At 36.6% G+C, this 17,853-nt stretch overlaps 1 long non-coding RNA gene across 1 annotated transcript; it reads left to right on the top strand.

Annotated features, from left to right (window-relative positions):
* The first annotated feature begins 770 nt into the window (after positions 1–770).
* On the top strand, positions 771–4,615 carry LOC131699987 (uncharacterized). The gene is made up of 2 exons (XR_009308356.1): positions 771–1,387; positions 4,281–4,615. It is a non-coding gene; the product is annotated as an uncharacterized LOC131699987 (long non-coding RNA).
* Positions 4,616–17,853: the final 13,238 nt, after the last annotated feature.

The raw sequence follows: 17,853 nt of genomic DNA, 5'->3' as shown, positions 1-17,853 counted from the left end.
ATAAATCACTGATTTAATTAGATTTAACGTTGTAGTTTTTGTTTTGTTTTTTAATGCATAGGGCGGTCATTTTTTCCAATTCCTTTTTTTTCTCAATGACTTAAGCTTACCTTTTGACAGCCTCAATCTCCCCGTCTGCGACATTTTCTAGTTGCAGCTGTCTGTCAGCACTTGATTACATTTGCTCAAAATGTGTTGATAATTTGCCCTGAAACAAGCAGCTAGTTATTTGTGTGTATGGTGGCTATACCGCTGTAAAATAATATTTCGTATGTCCATCAGAAAATACATACGACCATGATTACGGTAACATTTATTAAACATTTTTAGAAGTTAAAAAACAAAACAAAAACAGATACCGGTATTAATATACTCGATCTGTTTTTATAGAATCATTGGAGTTTTAAATTATACATGTACAGTAGTTGCTTCTGATTTATGCCGTTTAAATTAAATGCACTTCATTTTCTGACATTCAGAATCTTCAATCTCTGCGCCACGCATATTCGCTTCTCATTTGGTGCCCCGTAAAAAACGAGATCGCGGATCATAGTGCGATTTCGCAGAATGCACTCTGGGTTGCAGAATTATTGATTTTCCACGGCAACAAACCTAACTAGCATTCATTAGAACAAATTCAAGTTTTTTAAACATTCCACAAGGTGGCGCAGTGAGATTTTTGAATACCTCTGCTTTGTTTATATTGCTCAACCCGCTCTTCGGAAAAGCAATCCACTCGTTTTAGACACTGACGTGCTGTGGCTATTCAAATCCTCAGCTGACATGGATACATTTTTTAAGAGCAAACATGTGCCTGGAGGCAAAACCACTTAGGAAATAAAACATCCGCTGATCGCGCTGGGGAATACCTGAGACTCTTGTATGAGGAAGGGGGTTAACTGGTTTGCAGACCATGCATGTCGTTTCTGAAGAAACTATCAGAGCCCTGTTTCCTCTACTTCAATGGGAAAGCACAACTTTAAACATCTGACACACAGTCCTGAGAAAATGGAGAATTTTAAGTTTCTAGTTGCAGTTGTTCACTTTCAAAGTAGTTAAAAACTGCAAAACGCCAGTATTTATTTGATCATTTATTTTACTTTTCTACCTGCTGACAGTGGCCTCACAATTTTGTTTTTGGAATTAATAAAAGTTAACGCCAATTGTATCATATTTGCTACATGAGTTTCTGAGACGTCTACGTCGTCAACATGATCAATACTTTCCTGAAAAACCAATCTGACACATGTCTTCTGCCCTCTGGTGGATCATCTGTGCACTGCAGGCTGTAGCGGGCCTTTGAATGCCATATCCAAAATGTCTGGTTTCATGTAGCGACTCACAAGTTTTTGGCAGGGAAATCTTTGCTAATTTTGAAAAAGTTACGGTAAGAATAACATTTATATTGTTAGTAATATTTCAATATGAATATTTACTGTATTGAAGCAACTTATAATTACTTAATATTTCGTACCTTATTTTATAGTAAAATCGTGTTGAAAATGTGTGTATCAAATATGATACAGCAGGTATATAAGGTAATAAATCCCTCAATCGTCATTGTATTGCATTTCATGATGCAATCTGCCTTATGCCTACCACAATGCCAAATACACAGTTTTGATTATTTAATTAAACTAATTAAAGATTGGAATGTCATCTTAAGATATATTTAGAGTGGAAATTGAGATATTTATGTGTGTTTTTTATATATGCAACCTGCTCTCATGATAATCACTTGGATGTTGCAATGGCTCACTTGCTAATAATTGTCTTTTTCTCATGGATTTTCACTAAAATAATTCCTTGGCTATCATCTACCAAGTGTTTAACCTGTAGTATTTTGTACTTAATCATATCCTGATGTAACTATCACTATTTAATCATATCCTGATGTAACTTTCACTATTATCTGCTGTATTATTGAATTGTGGTTTGTCACACTTGAAAAAAAATTATTGTATTTCTTGCTCTTATTGTATGACTTGTATTGTAACACTTGAATGTATTTGTATTTGCTTGCGATTGTAAGTCGCCCTGGATAAGGGCGTCTGCTAAGAAATAAATAATAATAATAATAATAATAATAATAATCTGTATGTTATATTGACCAATTCAGAGAAGAAATTCAGAGTACACAATCATTAGTTTTTTGTGTGTATTTTTAGATGGCAAAGAAGTACAGTGTTCAAAATGTCATCAGCATGATTATGGATGGCAATTTAAGTGACATGGAGCAGTTAGGGGAAGATGAGGATGATGATGATGAGGAATGGACTCCTAATGCAATGCTTACTGAGGGAAGCTCAGATAGTAGTGATGAGGAAGACTTGCGAGATGAAAGTGTCGACCATCAGTTCCACTGGTGGAACACCTAAAAGAAAGAGGAATCCACTACATAGGCACAGTCCGAATGAACAGGGTAAAAGACTGCAACATGATGGATGAAAAAGATTTGAAGAAAAAGGGAAGAGGGTCAATGGATTTCAGAGTAAACCAGGACAACAACATCATTGTAAGATGGTTTGACAACAAAGCTGTAAACCTACTTTCTTCTTTCGTTGGCATCGAACCAGTGGGAAATGTGAAACACTGGGATCGAAAATCCAAAACACACATAATGGTTCCCAGACCAGCCATTGTTGAAACATACAACAAGTTCATGGGAGGTGTTGACCTCCTTGATATGCTGTGTGCACTTTACAAGTTCAGCTTCAAATCCTGAAGATGGTATATGTACATTTGGTGGCACACTGTCACAGTGGCAGTCATCAATGCATGGAACCTCTACAGAAGAGACCAGAAGAAACTGGAGCCCCGGATGAAACCCATGACCTTGCGAAGGTTTCAGGCTTCTGTTGGCACTTCTCTCACAAGAGCAGGAAAGGGCAAAATCAAGTGTGGCAGACCACTATCCTCTCCAGAACCGGACGCAACACCCCCCCCGTAAAAGGCCTAACTCCAGTGTGCCTCCTGATGTGAGAAAGGATGGCATTGATCATTTCCCAACATGGGAAACCCGACAGAGATGCAAGCACTGCACAGGCAATCACTTCTCACATGTCTACTGTGGGAAATGTAAAGTCCATCTTTGCCTGAACAAGGACAGAAACTGTTTTTTTGCCTACCACAAGGCGAAATAAAAAGGTTGTAAAAAGGTTCCTGTTTTAAAAAAAAAAGAACCAAACCAACTGAAATGTTCCAAATGCAATGAACAATATCTGTTTGTGATTCTAAAATAAACATTGTTGTGATCAATAAATTGCCATAAATGCCTGATGAATCCAATATGATACAAAAAAAATATCATATATGTAAATGATATTTTTTTATTTTTTTTTTGGATACAACACTATTTTCAGAAAATATGAAACTGACATGTAATTTCTGTATGGTGTTTTCAAACAAAGAAACAGAATGTAACTTGTTGTATGACAATTTTTTGCTTATGTGAACACAGCTACAATTTGTAAATAATCACAAAATAAAAATGATAATTATTTGAAAAATCTGTGAATTTATCCTTCTATTAACATCTAGTCAGGACATATTTTATTTTTTTAGTTTTAGAAAACAGGTGACCCCAAGGTAGTGTTACACTACACAAAACAACTTAAATCTGTAGGGTCTTACAAAAAAAAAAAAAAAATTAGACTATACATTCTTTGTCTATTTCCTTTGTCTTTTCTGAGTGCATGACAACTGCCACCGAGAACCATGGTCCAGGGGGTATTCCCACCATCAGGTACCCCACACCAGAGAAGAGAAATCACTCCCTTGAGTGCAATGCATTCCCATCCCTGGTCCTTGCAGACCACTGGGTAGCCATAATCTAAAGTATAACAAAAAGAAGAAAGATTACAGTGTTGTAGGATATTACAATAATAATAATCATTAGCATCAAAGTAATTGTACAAAATTGGCCAACCTTGCTTTAATAAATTCTGTCAATATATATATAAAAAAGAATTGCGTATTTTCTCAATTGGGACCTGCAACCTTTCCACACCTCTAACAATAGAAGTACATTAACACTTATTTGAATAAACATTTTTCAGTTGGTTAGTGTTATGAATGTTGTTTTTTTTTTTTTTTTTTTCTGGATCACCACCATGTTTATTTAATCTATAATAACGTATTTAAACTTAAACACAAAAATAGTGTTACCATGAAAATAAGCTATATCTTTAATATCTCCACACAATTACTCAGACTGGCTGTAATTGTATTGCTGCTGCTTATTATCCATCCATTATCATTAACTGCTTATTCCTTTACAGGGTCGTGGTGAGCTGGAGCCTAACCCAGCATATACAGGGCACAAGACGAGACTACACCCTGGACAGGATGCCAGTCCATCACAGGGCACAACACACACACACACTCAGGGCAATTTAGAGTGACCAATCAACCTGGACAGCATGTCTTTGGAACTTGGGAGGAAACCCACGCGAACACGGGGAGAACATGCAAACTCCACACAGACAGTACCCTAGGCCGGATTCGAGCCTAGGACCCTAGCGCTGTGAGGCAGCAGCGCTAACCACTACGCCACCGTGCCACCCCTGCTTAATAATAATAATAATAATAATAAACAACTTAGCTGACACCTTTATCCAAGGCTACTTACAGGATTCAATCAATAAAATACAGTATGGCAACGTTACACAAGACACATTGTAGAAATCTGTATATCACATAACAAATTCTGTCAAGAAAAGTAGAATTAGTTAAGGTAATGGAAGGGAATTAGTTAAGAGTAGAATAATAACAATAATAATAATATAAATGTGCAATGGTTGTAGCCTTTATGCGTTAAATAAAACTCTGCTATGATGTTTTGGAGTCAGGACAACATAATTATGCTGCCATTATATTCAGGGTTTTATGAATAATAGAATACGTACATGTTAACAGAGTACATCAGCAGACAGACAGTTGCTTCCAAGCGGCGCGAGTCTGTGCAGAAAATGTTATGCTAATAATTATGTTATGCTTATAATCAATATCGTGACTAGTTAATGATAATGATTATCAGCCACTTCACATAGTCGTACTTGTAAACAACAATCATAAATATCATATTAATAATAACCGGATAATCAGAGTGCACGTAGGCCCTTATGCCATTTTACTGCGTTTTGGAAGTGAGAGGGTCTTTATTGAGCATGGGAATGGCAGGGCTGGTTTGGACACTGCATAGCCTATAAAAAAAGTGTTACTGACTCAACTGTACTCATGTAACAGTACGATTTTCTTTTTATATCTTTTCTCTGATGATTTACATATATTTACAAACGGGTTTCGCTCAAAAACAATTGACAATAATTTATTGTATTTTAAGATCTTAATTTCCATATTTGACAAAGTACTGAATCACACCAACTTAATTATTCTTCCTTTCACACCTTGTGTAGTTAAGTGGCATAAAGTTGCTTAATAACACTAAAATGGCCACATACAATATAACCGGCTGCAATAATAGTTTGAGTTTATATGAAACTACATAATTATGTTAACACTTGGGTGGTGACAGTACCTGGAGAATAAGTGCGTCTTTAGGTCTTCGTGCGTAGCGTCTTCCACCTATCACAGCTAAACATGCCGTCTTAGCCCTGCGCAGAAGACACTCATTTCGATTCCTATGGGGATGTACCTTACAGTAAAAGTGAACAGAATTGTTTTAAATGTGATCACACACTTCTCAGACATATTTATGAGCTATACTTCATGATAAACAGTTCAAAACAAAACAAAGTAGCTGAATTAGTGTGAACAGTGTGTAAAGTGAACCTTTATTGTCTGTGCAAGCTCAAATTTAAAACACCCCTCATTCTTATAATGGCCTTGTCTGCCAAAAACAAATCCCGCGCATGAGATATATTAAGAGATAGGTATTCCATAAAGTTGCTTAGTAACACTAAAATTAACGGGTACAATTGTATTCCATTATTCTGTAATACTGAACTCTATTTCTCTATGAAAATGTCAGCGCTAAGTTTATACCCAGGTTTCTGATTTAACAAACCATTTATACATTTAGGCATTATATTGTTCCTTACATTAAATAAAGTCCTCAAAAACGTGATTACACAGTTGCATAGCTATACTAATTAAGTATCATAAAAATGCAAAATTACCTGGAAAAGAGCAATATTAGGTCTTAAGGGATATTAGAGTATATAGCTGCACTGCAGGGATAGTGTTGAATTTCCAATAGAGAATGAGCTCTGATACAGTAATGGCCATGATATATATATTATATATAGTGAAAGATGCCCTCCCAAGGGCATCATATTTCTGGCAGAAACTGGACGGAGTCATGTAATTACACTGGTGAGTAACTTTATTAATTTATAAAACAATCTTTGATTCCCACCACCCAAAGTTCATGCCCTGTACGGGCCACTAACTATCTCACTTTGATTCCCTGTCTAGGCCTACCCCAGGAAGATACTTCATTGTATTGGAACAGTCATAGTATGATTTCTTGACTGCTGTCCCTGGGTGAAGCGATGTTCCTCCTGTTGGAGTACCTGGTACAGGTAAGTGAGGTCGTGGGCAATGGCTCCCTCTGCTGGCGCACGGCATGCACACAGGTAAGTTTACTGGAACTGGCTCCCTCTGCTGGAGCCTGGCAAGCACACAGGTAAGTTTACAGGAACTGTCTCCCTCTGCTGGAGCACGGTGAGCACACTGGTAAGTTTACAGGAACTGGCTCCCTCTGCTGGAGCACGGCGAGCACACTGGTGAGTTTACAGGAACTGGCTCCCTCTGCTGGAGCACGGCGAGAACACCGGTGAGTTTACAGGAACTGGCTCCCTCTGCTGGAGCACGGCAAGCACACCAGTGAGTTTACAGGAACTGGCTCCCTCTGCTGGAGCACGGCGAGCACACCGGTGAGTTTACAGGAACTGGCTCCCTCTGCTGGAGCACGGCGAAACAATACAATAGCTGCTGCAATCGTAGAACAGTCAGTAACAAAGGCTAGTTGGCTGGGAGCGTTGAAACAGCACGATAGCTCCTGCTATCGTGGAGGAACGGTATCCCAGGTAGGTAAACGGGAGTTCGTTGAAACAGTATGATAGCTCCTGCTATAGTGGCAAACTGTATCCCAGGTAAGTAAACTGGAGTACGTTGAAACAGTACGGTGGCTCCTGCTATCGTGGCAAACTGTATCCCAGGTAAGTAAACTGGAGTACGTTGAAACAACACGTTAGCTCCTGGAATTGTTATGTAGTATCATATATATATATATATATAGTCCCCTCCTGGCTCCATAGTACGGGATAATAAACATTGAAAACCAATGTGGTCATTCAGAGGGTATAAAGTATTTCTTTAAATGGTTGCTAATTATTCAATGTACTGTATTCTGCAAAACAACAGTTGTTCTGTTTTTACTTCATGATATTGAGGGTTGAGCAAAATATGTCGGGAAAATTAAAAAAAAGGCTGCCATATGTGGCACTGCTAATGCACAGTCAATAACCCATAAACAAACTGCTTTTGGTACACACAATAGCACCTTTTTCAAATCATTTTCTGCAGTATGACCTAATTTAAGTATTCAAACTGGAGACTTCACAAAGCCCTCCAGTCAGAGGGAGGTTCCGTGACTGATGGCTGCATTACAAAATCTAGTCATGCAAGTTCTTAGTAATAGACATTACAGTTACTGTTATTAATGTTATGACTGATGAACATCAGTGCAGCACATGTCAAATAGCTGCCTATTCTAATATCCTTGACAAATTGCAACTAAGCATCTGACTTTGAGTTATGCAACTATTTTTTTTTTCCAGAATCTTTTTTTCATTTTGACCTACTCATACAAGAGCCCAGAGCTTTCAGCATAAACTGAACCTTTTGCTGTGAGGCTAAGGGTTTCTTAAATGTGTCCCTGTTTTTAGTTACAAATACATTACATTTTAAATGACAATAAAATATAATTATAAAACGCCTAAAACTATTAAACAAAAGCACATATTCTAGTTAATTCATAAAGGACATTGGTGTATTATGTAGTATCATACAGTGACAGCTTTTTAAACTATTTCCAGCTAAATGCATTAGACACTTATTACCACAAGGTGGCAATCTTACCTTAGGAATAACACATCTTCACTCAAGTAGCAAAAAAATAAAAAATAAAAATAGAACACCAGTCAAACTAAAAGAAATCCAACATACTGGGGACTATTGATGTGGCATTAACAGATTGTCCTAAAACATTCAAATATTGTCATCTTTTTTCATGTTTTTGCATAGAGATTGAATGCATATATGTCCAAGCGCTGTTTGGTTTTCATAACCTTTATGCACACATTGCCCTATACCAGTGGTACTCAACTCTGGCCCTCGAGGTTAATTCCAGTCCTGGTCTTTATTCCAACCAGGTCCTAAATTAGTTACTTTAGTAGCTTCAATTAAATACATTAGAACCTGCTTAGAGTAAAAACCTGGACTGGATTAAATCTCGAGGGCCAGAGTTAAGTACCACTGCTCTATATAATAATGATCTACTGTGGTAGTATTTGAATTCGCCATAATTTATATTAAAATATAACTAAACAGGGGGAGAGGGCAATAGCTATACACCTTTCAATTAAAATTAAAAGGATTACAGTGAAACGTTGCATATCCGACCTTCACATAACCGCCTTGGTCAATTAACCGCCTCGCTAAATAAACAAATGAATAAATATTAAAATTAGGCTACAAGAGCAATGGTATTGGCAGCAAGTGCAGTGTCCGTGATGGAAACAGAAAGAAAGCGTTATAGCAATCAGCCTTTTGGTGCGTTCCCCTTTAAGAGAGACAGGCTGTGTGCGTGTGTCAGTCAGCTGTGTGCAGCATTGACTCACCAGTTGAGAAAGCTTTGTGTTTTACTGTTTTTTTGTGCAACGTATTTATATGATGGAGTGTACGGTTGCAGATATCGGCAGCATGTTGTTGTAAGCTTTTAAATGCATTTGAATTAAACAAAGCACGCTTCATAAACGCAATGCTTACCGGCCATTTGTTTAAAATAGCCGAAGCAATATTTAAACCGAGCTTCTTATCGACTGTTGGCAAGAATGAGCTTAAAGTACCGTGACAGAGATTTTAAGAAAGCAGAACCAGGGAGGCAGGGACTTCTAGAGTTAAGAAAGAAGCCATTACATGCAGGTTACTGTACATTTACTGTTTGTTTTATATATTTTTTAAAAAGCTTTGCGTGGAGATAGTGTATAGTAAACCTCATAGCAACACTGTGTAATGTAGCCTAATTAATCTCGTTTACGTTTGATTACTTTTAAAGGAAAGAATTTCCACGTGTTTAAAGTAGTTTGCGTGTTGTTTTTGTTCACTAAATTATTTATGCATATGTAAATATCATTTTCTATAGGTGTTCGCAAATCCGACTTTTTCACATATCCGCCAATATACCCCAGTCCACAGGGGGTTGGATATGCAACGTTGTACTGTATTATTATTATTAGGTTTCCAGGCCCATACGGCCTTGCTGGGATTATTCTTATTAGGGGTCCAAGCAACGAAGTTAATAAATAAATAAATAAATAAATAAATAAATAATCCTAACAATTATTGTAATTGTTAGGATTATTTATTTATTTATTTATTTATTTATTTATTTGTATTATTCCAAAATATTCAAATGTCTGTAAAATCAACACCGTTGCACGAAAAGTCACGAAACTTGGTAGGGTGGTACAGGCCTGTTGGAAGTTGTGTCAGAGTGAAAACAAAGGTCAAAGGTCACATGGTTTGGCGGCTATATTGGATTTTTGGTGAATTTTTGCCAATTTAAAAAAATCTTCTCCAAAACCGCTTATGGTAGAGACGTGGAACTTGGGGTACAGACTACCCTTATGCCCTATATTTAGATTTGTTCAAGAGAAGTCGATCGATCACATCGTTTGGGGGCCATATTGGATTTGTCGAAAATATTCAAACGACTTCTTCTCTGAAAGCGTAATGGTGATTGAATGAAAACTTTGCATACATGGCCTTGGCAAGTTTGTCTATCAAGTTTGTTCAAAGCAAGTCGCTACATAAAAAAAAAACATGGCCGCCGTGAGCCAATCAAATTTTAGCTATGGTCAATTTGCATATATTGCAGTGTTTCTCTATGGTACAATGTGGTAGAGGATTTGACAAAAATATTAAAAAGTCTTTTTCTCTGAAACCATTATGCCGATTGAAGCAAAACTTTGCATACATAGCCTTGGCAAGGTTTTCTATCAAGTTTCTCCTTAAGGTAAAATGCAAAAATAGCTTATAACTCCTTACATAGTGCAAATAGGGTAATGGTTATGGAACACATATAGGAACCCCCATATGCTCCTTTCAAAAATTGCCTTGACTGTGATCTTTGACCTCTTCTTAAGGTCAAATGCAAAACTAGCTTATAACTCCAGGCATGTCATATGCAGACAGGCTAAAATAATTTAATCTATTTAGTCTTGAACAAAGAAGACTACGCGGCGATCTGATTCAAGCATTCAGAATTCTAAAAGATATTGACAATGTCGGCCTTTTTTCGACGTGAAAAAAAATAAGGACCAGGGGTCACAAGTGAAGATTAGATAAAGGGGCATTCAGAACAGAAAATTGGAGGCACTTTTTTACACAGAGAATCGTGGGAATCTGGAACCATCTCCCCAGTAATGTTGTTGAAGCCGACACCCTGGGATCCTTCAAGAAGCTGCTTGATGAGATTCTGGGATCAATAAGCTACTAACAGCCAAATGAGCAAGATGGGCCGAATGGCATCCTCTCGTTTGTAAACTTTCTTATGTTCTTATGTTCCTTACAGAGTGCAGATAGCATCATGGTTACTATGGAACACATATAGAAACCCATATATGCTATATTCAAAAATTGCTTTGATCGTGACCTTTGACCTCTCCCTAAGGTCAAATGCAAAAATAGCTTATAACCCCTTACAGAGTGCAGATAGGCTACTGTTTACTATGAAACACATATAGCAACCCATCTATGCTCCTATGGTACAATATAGATAGGGTAATGGTTACTATGGAATACATGTCCTTAAAAACCTTTAAAAAAAACCTTCTTGGGAAGTGGTGAACTGATTGATCTCAAACTTTGCATACGTCATCAGCAACCACACTCGCTTCAAGTTTGTGAAACAGAAGTTGCTGCGATAAATTTTACTATCAAAATGGCTGCCACCAAATTTGCCAAATCGCGCCCCAAACATCAAACTGCTTCTGTTTGCAAACCGTTTAACCAACTAACTCGTAACTTGGTAGGCATCATCCTGGGGACAATGGAATTCAAATATGGCAAAATGGTGTTCTTTTGTAAAACAAGATGGTTGCCACACCTACATTTTTTTCTTAAATTTAAAACCGCTTCAGTTGAAAAATTGTTTATTTGATTAACTCCAAAGTTGACCAGCATCATCCCTGTGTCAATACAATTGACTTTTTCAAAAATGGTGTTTGTGTGTAAACCAATATGGCCACCTGACGCATTTCTTTAAAAACCTTTAAAAATCTTCAGCCAAATGTAAAACTAGCATATAACTCCTTATAAAGTGCAGACAGGTTAATGGTTACTATGGAACACATATAGGAAACCATATGTGCTCTATCCAAAAATGACCTTGTCTGTGACCTTTGACCTCTCCTTAAGTTAAAATGTAAAACTAGCTTATAACTCATTACAGAGAGTATATAGGTTAATGGTTACTATAGGACACAGATAGGAACCCATAAATGCTCTATCCAAAAATCTCCTTGCCTGTGACCTTTGACGTCTCTAAGGTCAAATGTAAAACTAGCTTATAACACCTTACAGTGCAGATAGGGTTATGGTTACTATACAACACATTTAGGAACCTATATATGCTCTATTCAAAAATTACCTTGATCGTGACCTTTGACCTCTCCTTAAGGTTAAATGTAAAATTAACTTATAACTCCTTACAGTGTGTAGATAGGGTCATGGTTACTATGGTGTTTAAAGTTATAAAGCATTGTAAGATAATGAACTAATGCAGTATTTTGAATTGAATCTGCTCCATAAAACTGATCTGTTGCTACAGCTTGCCAAAATGTCCAACTATTTCTGAGCTTGGAAGCCGTAAAACTGCCTGGCAGTTCTAGTTATTATTATTATTATTATTATTATTATTATTATTATTATTATTATTATTATTATTATTATTATTATTATTATCCAAGTCTGTCAGGAAACTGTGGCATTTCCAAGACTATTACTATATAGAACCATATAAATTAACAAGGAACAACTGCCTGAAAAACAGATACAATACAGGGATACTGTATACACTGTCACCCAGCTAGTATTAGATTAGTCTCCCAATACTGTCCCAATGGTTTGTCTATATGAGATCAATTATTAGTATATTCGACTGCTAGATATATTTGGATTGTAGAGAAGCCATGAATCAGAAATCACATGACTTTTATCTTAGTGATATTACTGTGAAACAAAGCAGATTACAGTTTTGGCTTCAATGTATTTTATTCTAGTTTGGAAATATTAATTATTCCATGTGCACAGGAATAACTCCAGAATGTCCTAATATAACAAAGATATGTCTTTGTCTCAGTTATACCCAGGGCTGGATTAATGCATAGGCAAACTAGACATGTGCCTAGGGCCCGAACTCAAGGGGGGGGCCCCAAAACAGATATGTTTTTTTTCTTAGTTTTTTTTTTTACATATACAAATTTGACTGGAAAAAACTTTATTCACTGACATTCGAACCGAGGTATGTATCTCAAAATCAAATTGTTCTGACAGGTGTTACGCAAATTTCTGTAACATTACCGCATAGAATTCTGTATCTCCACATTACTCCATGCTTGTGCAGATGCAGTTTTTAAAAGTTCGCTGGACGTGCACGCACGATATTTCTGTGCCCGAGCCCTGTTGTTATCTCAAGCACTGCCACTGAGTTCTGCTGCAGCTTGCAACAAATATTGTAAGACAAAACTAATTGTGTGACAAAATAAAACAACACATTTAAAACCACTGATTTTTCTAAAGATACCTACATTCAGCCTCCTGCGTTGCTCAATACACAAAACCCATGATTAAAGTAACCTTATACAACACTGATTTCAGGGTCATAACAGCTGGTGAACATGGCATACATGCCAATGTATGTATTACAGTTAAGTAGCAGTGTATTTAAGGGGTTAAAAGTCATTGTCGAGCTGTGCTACAGGATTCAATGTAGGCTTCAGTTTTTTCTGGTTTTATTCTGAAATGTATTTAGCACATCCCCTGCAGTTTAATTTTCTGTCAGATTCATTCAGTCATTCATAATAACTTCAAACTGAGAATTATACCTGTTGTAAAAGGGTGGAAAGCTAATGTGGCGGAGTGTCCCGCCCCTATATATTTATTTATTATTATTTGTATTTTTGTTTGCGGCGCAGTTCAAAGCGCTGCATATTTGTTTTTGGTTTTTATATTTTAAAAACCTCGTGAGGATGCGTGGCTGATCAGCTACTAATTATTTAACTAGCTGACAGTCACGCATCCTTACTAAACTCGTGCAGACTGTGGCCGAGGGGTAATAAGATAATTAACAGCTAGTTAACCCCTCGGCCAGAGTATAAGAACCTGCAGCTGTCCGTGCTGCGAGGAGAGTGTACAGAGGAGAGTACGGGGAGCGGAGAGGGCAAGGAAAATAAAATAAAATAAACAACTGCTAAGTATTGTGCTGGGTTAAAACCAGCACGCTTATTTGTTTCTATTAATTTGGCTAATGTGCCTTTTTGTTTTGTGTTTTGTTGTTTGTTTAAATCTTTTTTTTTTTTTTTTTGATTTAATAAATAAGCTGAGCGCAGTAGCATTCAGCTTCACCCTCCCATCCACTGTATGGTTCTGTTACTTCCTGGTCCGTGACGTCACCACACCTCACCACTGCAAGCCATCCTGCCACAGCTAGTTATAAAGGCTGTAATGTATATAGAGGTGTGTGTGTCTGTGTGTGTATATGTATGTTTGTATGTACTGTATATATGTGTGTGTGGCTGTTTGTTCAGGGGTAGGGGGCCTGCAAGTGTATGCTTGCCTAGGGCCCAGTGATGGGTTAATCCAGCCCTGGTTATACCAGTATAGGAGGCTTGGTGGTCCAGTGCTTAAAGAAAGGGGCTTCTTACCAGGAGGTTGTGTGTGACCCTGAGCAAGTTACTTAACCTCCTTGTGCTCCGTCCTTTGGATGAGACGTAAAACCGAGGTCCTATTTTATGTGACTATGCAGCAGCAATTGTGATGCATAGTTCACCCCCTAGTCTTTGTAAGATGCTTTGGATAAAAGCATCTTCTAAATGACTAATTAATGATACAAATAATTAATCTTTTAGAATCTTTGTACTCTGCTAAGTCACATAGGTCAGTGTTGATATTGAAAAACTCATGGAATAGTTGGGGACCCCCTGTTGTAAGACAGAAATACAAAACTATTTGATTTAAGGGTCATACATGAGATGGTGCAGTATTAACCAAACCTAGAAAGTTCACTTCCTCTAAACCAAATTCTCCCTGAAACTGGTGCAGGTCAATGTATAATGCAAGAATACAACTGATTTGTTTTAGAGCAGTGCCAGGAAGGAAAGCTAAGATCCAGTGGAATACTGTCAGCTTTCCAGTACAAAGTAAAGAAACACAGATCTGTGTTACTGTGTATTTCCATACAAGGGATTTTCAAACTGTAATTATTGTTCAGTTCAGAATCCCTGTAGCTTCTTAAGCTTCTCATATCTCATAAACCCTATGAGATGCTGAAATTTGAATGCTACACAAACTCCTATAAATAAATATTGAATGCAAACACGTGTTATTTATATATTTATTTATTTATTATATTTATATAGCACTTTCCATACACAAAGCACTGTACAGTACATAAAAAAATTACATTTATACAATACAATACCTTTGAGGTCCCCAGGCATGTCACACTCACAACAGCTATATATTAAATAGCATATTAAAAAACAGTATATAAAAAGAAATGTTAAAAATGCAGAAATTAAGAGTTACGGTCACCTGCACGAGATTTTGTGTCATGCTGCCAAACAATAAATTAACACACAGCTCTGCCGTCATATTTGTAAAAAATAAATCATAATATACATTCTCCCGTCACCAATAAACACCAACAATACATATATATTTTTAAATAATAATACAGTACATTCACCCGTGCTGAAATAAATAAACATATTTTACAGTCAAGGCCTTGCCCTGTCCCCTCTATTTATGTGCAGGGCTTTTCCTCTGCCCTGCCACACTTGTATACACCTGCTTAGTCCTGGGAAGAGTGTTACAGCAATATGTCATAATTGGTTGACTAATGAAGTGCAGACAACCTCATTTATAACCCAATTTCTGCAATCAAAACACATGAACTTTTTGAACAATTTTTAAAAGCATGCTTACATTATTATAACCAAAGGATCTAATTATATGCTGTTGAAGAGCCCATCATTTTCAGTTGCTTTGAGTAGTTAATTAGTTATCTAACTGATAGTGTGTTCCTTGTTTTCCATACTCATGAGAAACAGAACATCAGAAAGGTTATGTAACTGTTAAATAAACTCATACATTTTTGTCTGAAAAAAGGTTACATTGAACCAAAGATGCAAAGCAACGATGATCCATCATACAATCATTTGTCACACTTCATTGTGGAATTCTCCTCTGTTACATCAGTAGTTCTATATATATTTGCAGGAATGTGCTAACAGGGAGTTTATTTATTAAATAGCAAGTATGTCAGTGCTGTAAATTCGAGGACAAAGTTGATGATCATGGCATATATCCACAGTATGAACACAACAGTTTAGAATTTAGAATAAGCTTTGAAAATCAATTCTACAGATACGTTTCTCACCCGTAAAGCTGACGTAACTGAATTGTTCTTAATGTTCTTTATGTGCAGTGTGTTGAACAAGTGCCCTACCTTACTAACGTCATCACTGTTATCTGTCATTCAGTTCAGAGGCAGAGGGAGTAAGCTAACTTGCACTGCTTACCGGGGAAAAGACCTGCCAAGCCTTTAAGTAGCTTACTTTCATAATCTGTGTATTGTGAAGTTAGCATTTTAACTGCAAACATTTTGGAAAATAAGTTAGTCAAATCAAATACAGTACTTATTATAATAATTATTATTATTGTTATTATTATTATTATGAAACATGCATTTAAGTTTGCATCATCATACATTCTTTTCTGGTGTAGAGCCTCTTTTTACTACTTTTGATTTACAAACGTGTTACTCAGTAAGGGTTGGTAACCTGAGTAGACATTTACAAATGGTCTTTTTGCAATTTTAGACTAAAATTACTGTGACCTTACACTTCAGTGGAACATTTGAGCAAAGACCTGCCACTATAATGTATGATCTTCTTTTCTTTGTTCTTTCATTCCACTTTTCTTGTACTTTGGAAAATCTCCCTCCCTTTCCACCCATCTCTCACACCTATACCCAAAACTGAATCACCCACCATTAACAGACCAATGGGTGTTGTTTACACCTAGCTCTTATACAGTTATTTTCAGTTTCAAGATAAAACATTGCCTTGTTTTTCATTTACCACATTTGCCACGGTATAGCCTTTTGTGTATTCAATTTGACCAGAAACCTTACTGACCTTCCTATCCAGTTTGTGTACATTCTAATACAGAAGTGGAAGATTATAAAACCACATGAGTGATTCTGAATTTAATTTACCACACAAATACTTGCGGTTCCCAATTCAACCCTCTATCAAAAGAGGTTACATTATTGCCCATAAATAAGTGAAGAACTGGCATAACAAGCACAGAATATTGATATGTATATAGTAGTGCTTTTTCATTTTAGGATAGGAAGAAATATCTGTAAATATTATAAAAACAATAAACAACTAATCTAGTATCTCAAAATCAGCGGATATCCTTAAATATCCTGGATTAATGTGGTCCTGCTTTGAAAGAGGTCCACCAAGTCTTTGAAAGTCACTGACCTGGTCCATGGTTTAAAAAGGCTTGAGGCACACTGACCTAGAGCATCTACTTGTCACTTACACCTTCTGTCTATTTAGGTGACATTAACTGCCGTGGAATGTCTTTAATTGGTTTATTAAATTAATCTGCTGTGTAGCTAAATGATGTAATTAAAAAAAATAAAAGGCCAGTGTCATTGATTTGAAGTTAAGGAGTTTTCTTTTCTATTATTTTTGGTCAGAAAAAGTATTTAATACGAAGTAGCTACTTTTGACTTCCATCAAGCTGGTAGTGAGACAAAAAAACAGTAATGAGCATAATGAATAAAGATGGATTACAGAGAAAGATGATGTAACAATGCATGTTAAGTGTTCGGATGCTCTTTTTTTTTCTTCCCAAAGGCCGACAGGTTAATAAAGAGCCAAAGAGTCTTGCTCTAGAATATATTTTTAGAGTGTACTATATAGAACCAGACAACACTAAAATCTTTACATTTACTATTTTACTGAATTCTTCTTTATTGTAGAACAACTGGAGCATTTAAATAATGAATGTGTGTGTAACTCAGAGCAACAATACTTGCATTGATTTGCATTTGCTTCTTTAAAACGTGATCAAAGTGTTTAGGGAGTAATATCTTTCCCTTCCGCTGTATTTGTTTACACCAATACATCAATTATTTTATTTCTCCACTGGGTTACAAATGACAGATTAGCTACTTAGCCAAGAAGACTTACAAAAGCTGAAATAACCCAGCATTATATCACATGACATGATTACTAGCTTACCAGAGAGAAGAAACCTGAACAAGTATCTATAGAAACAGCTTTTTATCCAATTAACAAAATG

This window comes from Acipenser ruthenus, chromosome 2 (genome assembly GCF_902713425.1).
Source record: "Acipenser ruthenus chromosome 2, fAciRut3.2 maternal haplotype, whole genome shotgun sequence".
In the NCBI taxonomy this organism is placed as follows: Eukaryota; Metazoa; Chordata; class Actinopteri; order Acipenseriformes; family Acipenseridae; genus Acipenser; species Acipenser ruthenus.
Note: the sequence above shows the minus strand (reverse complement) of the source record. Positions and strands in the feature narration are given on the sequence as shown.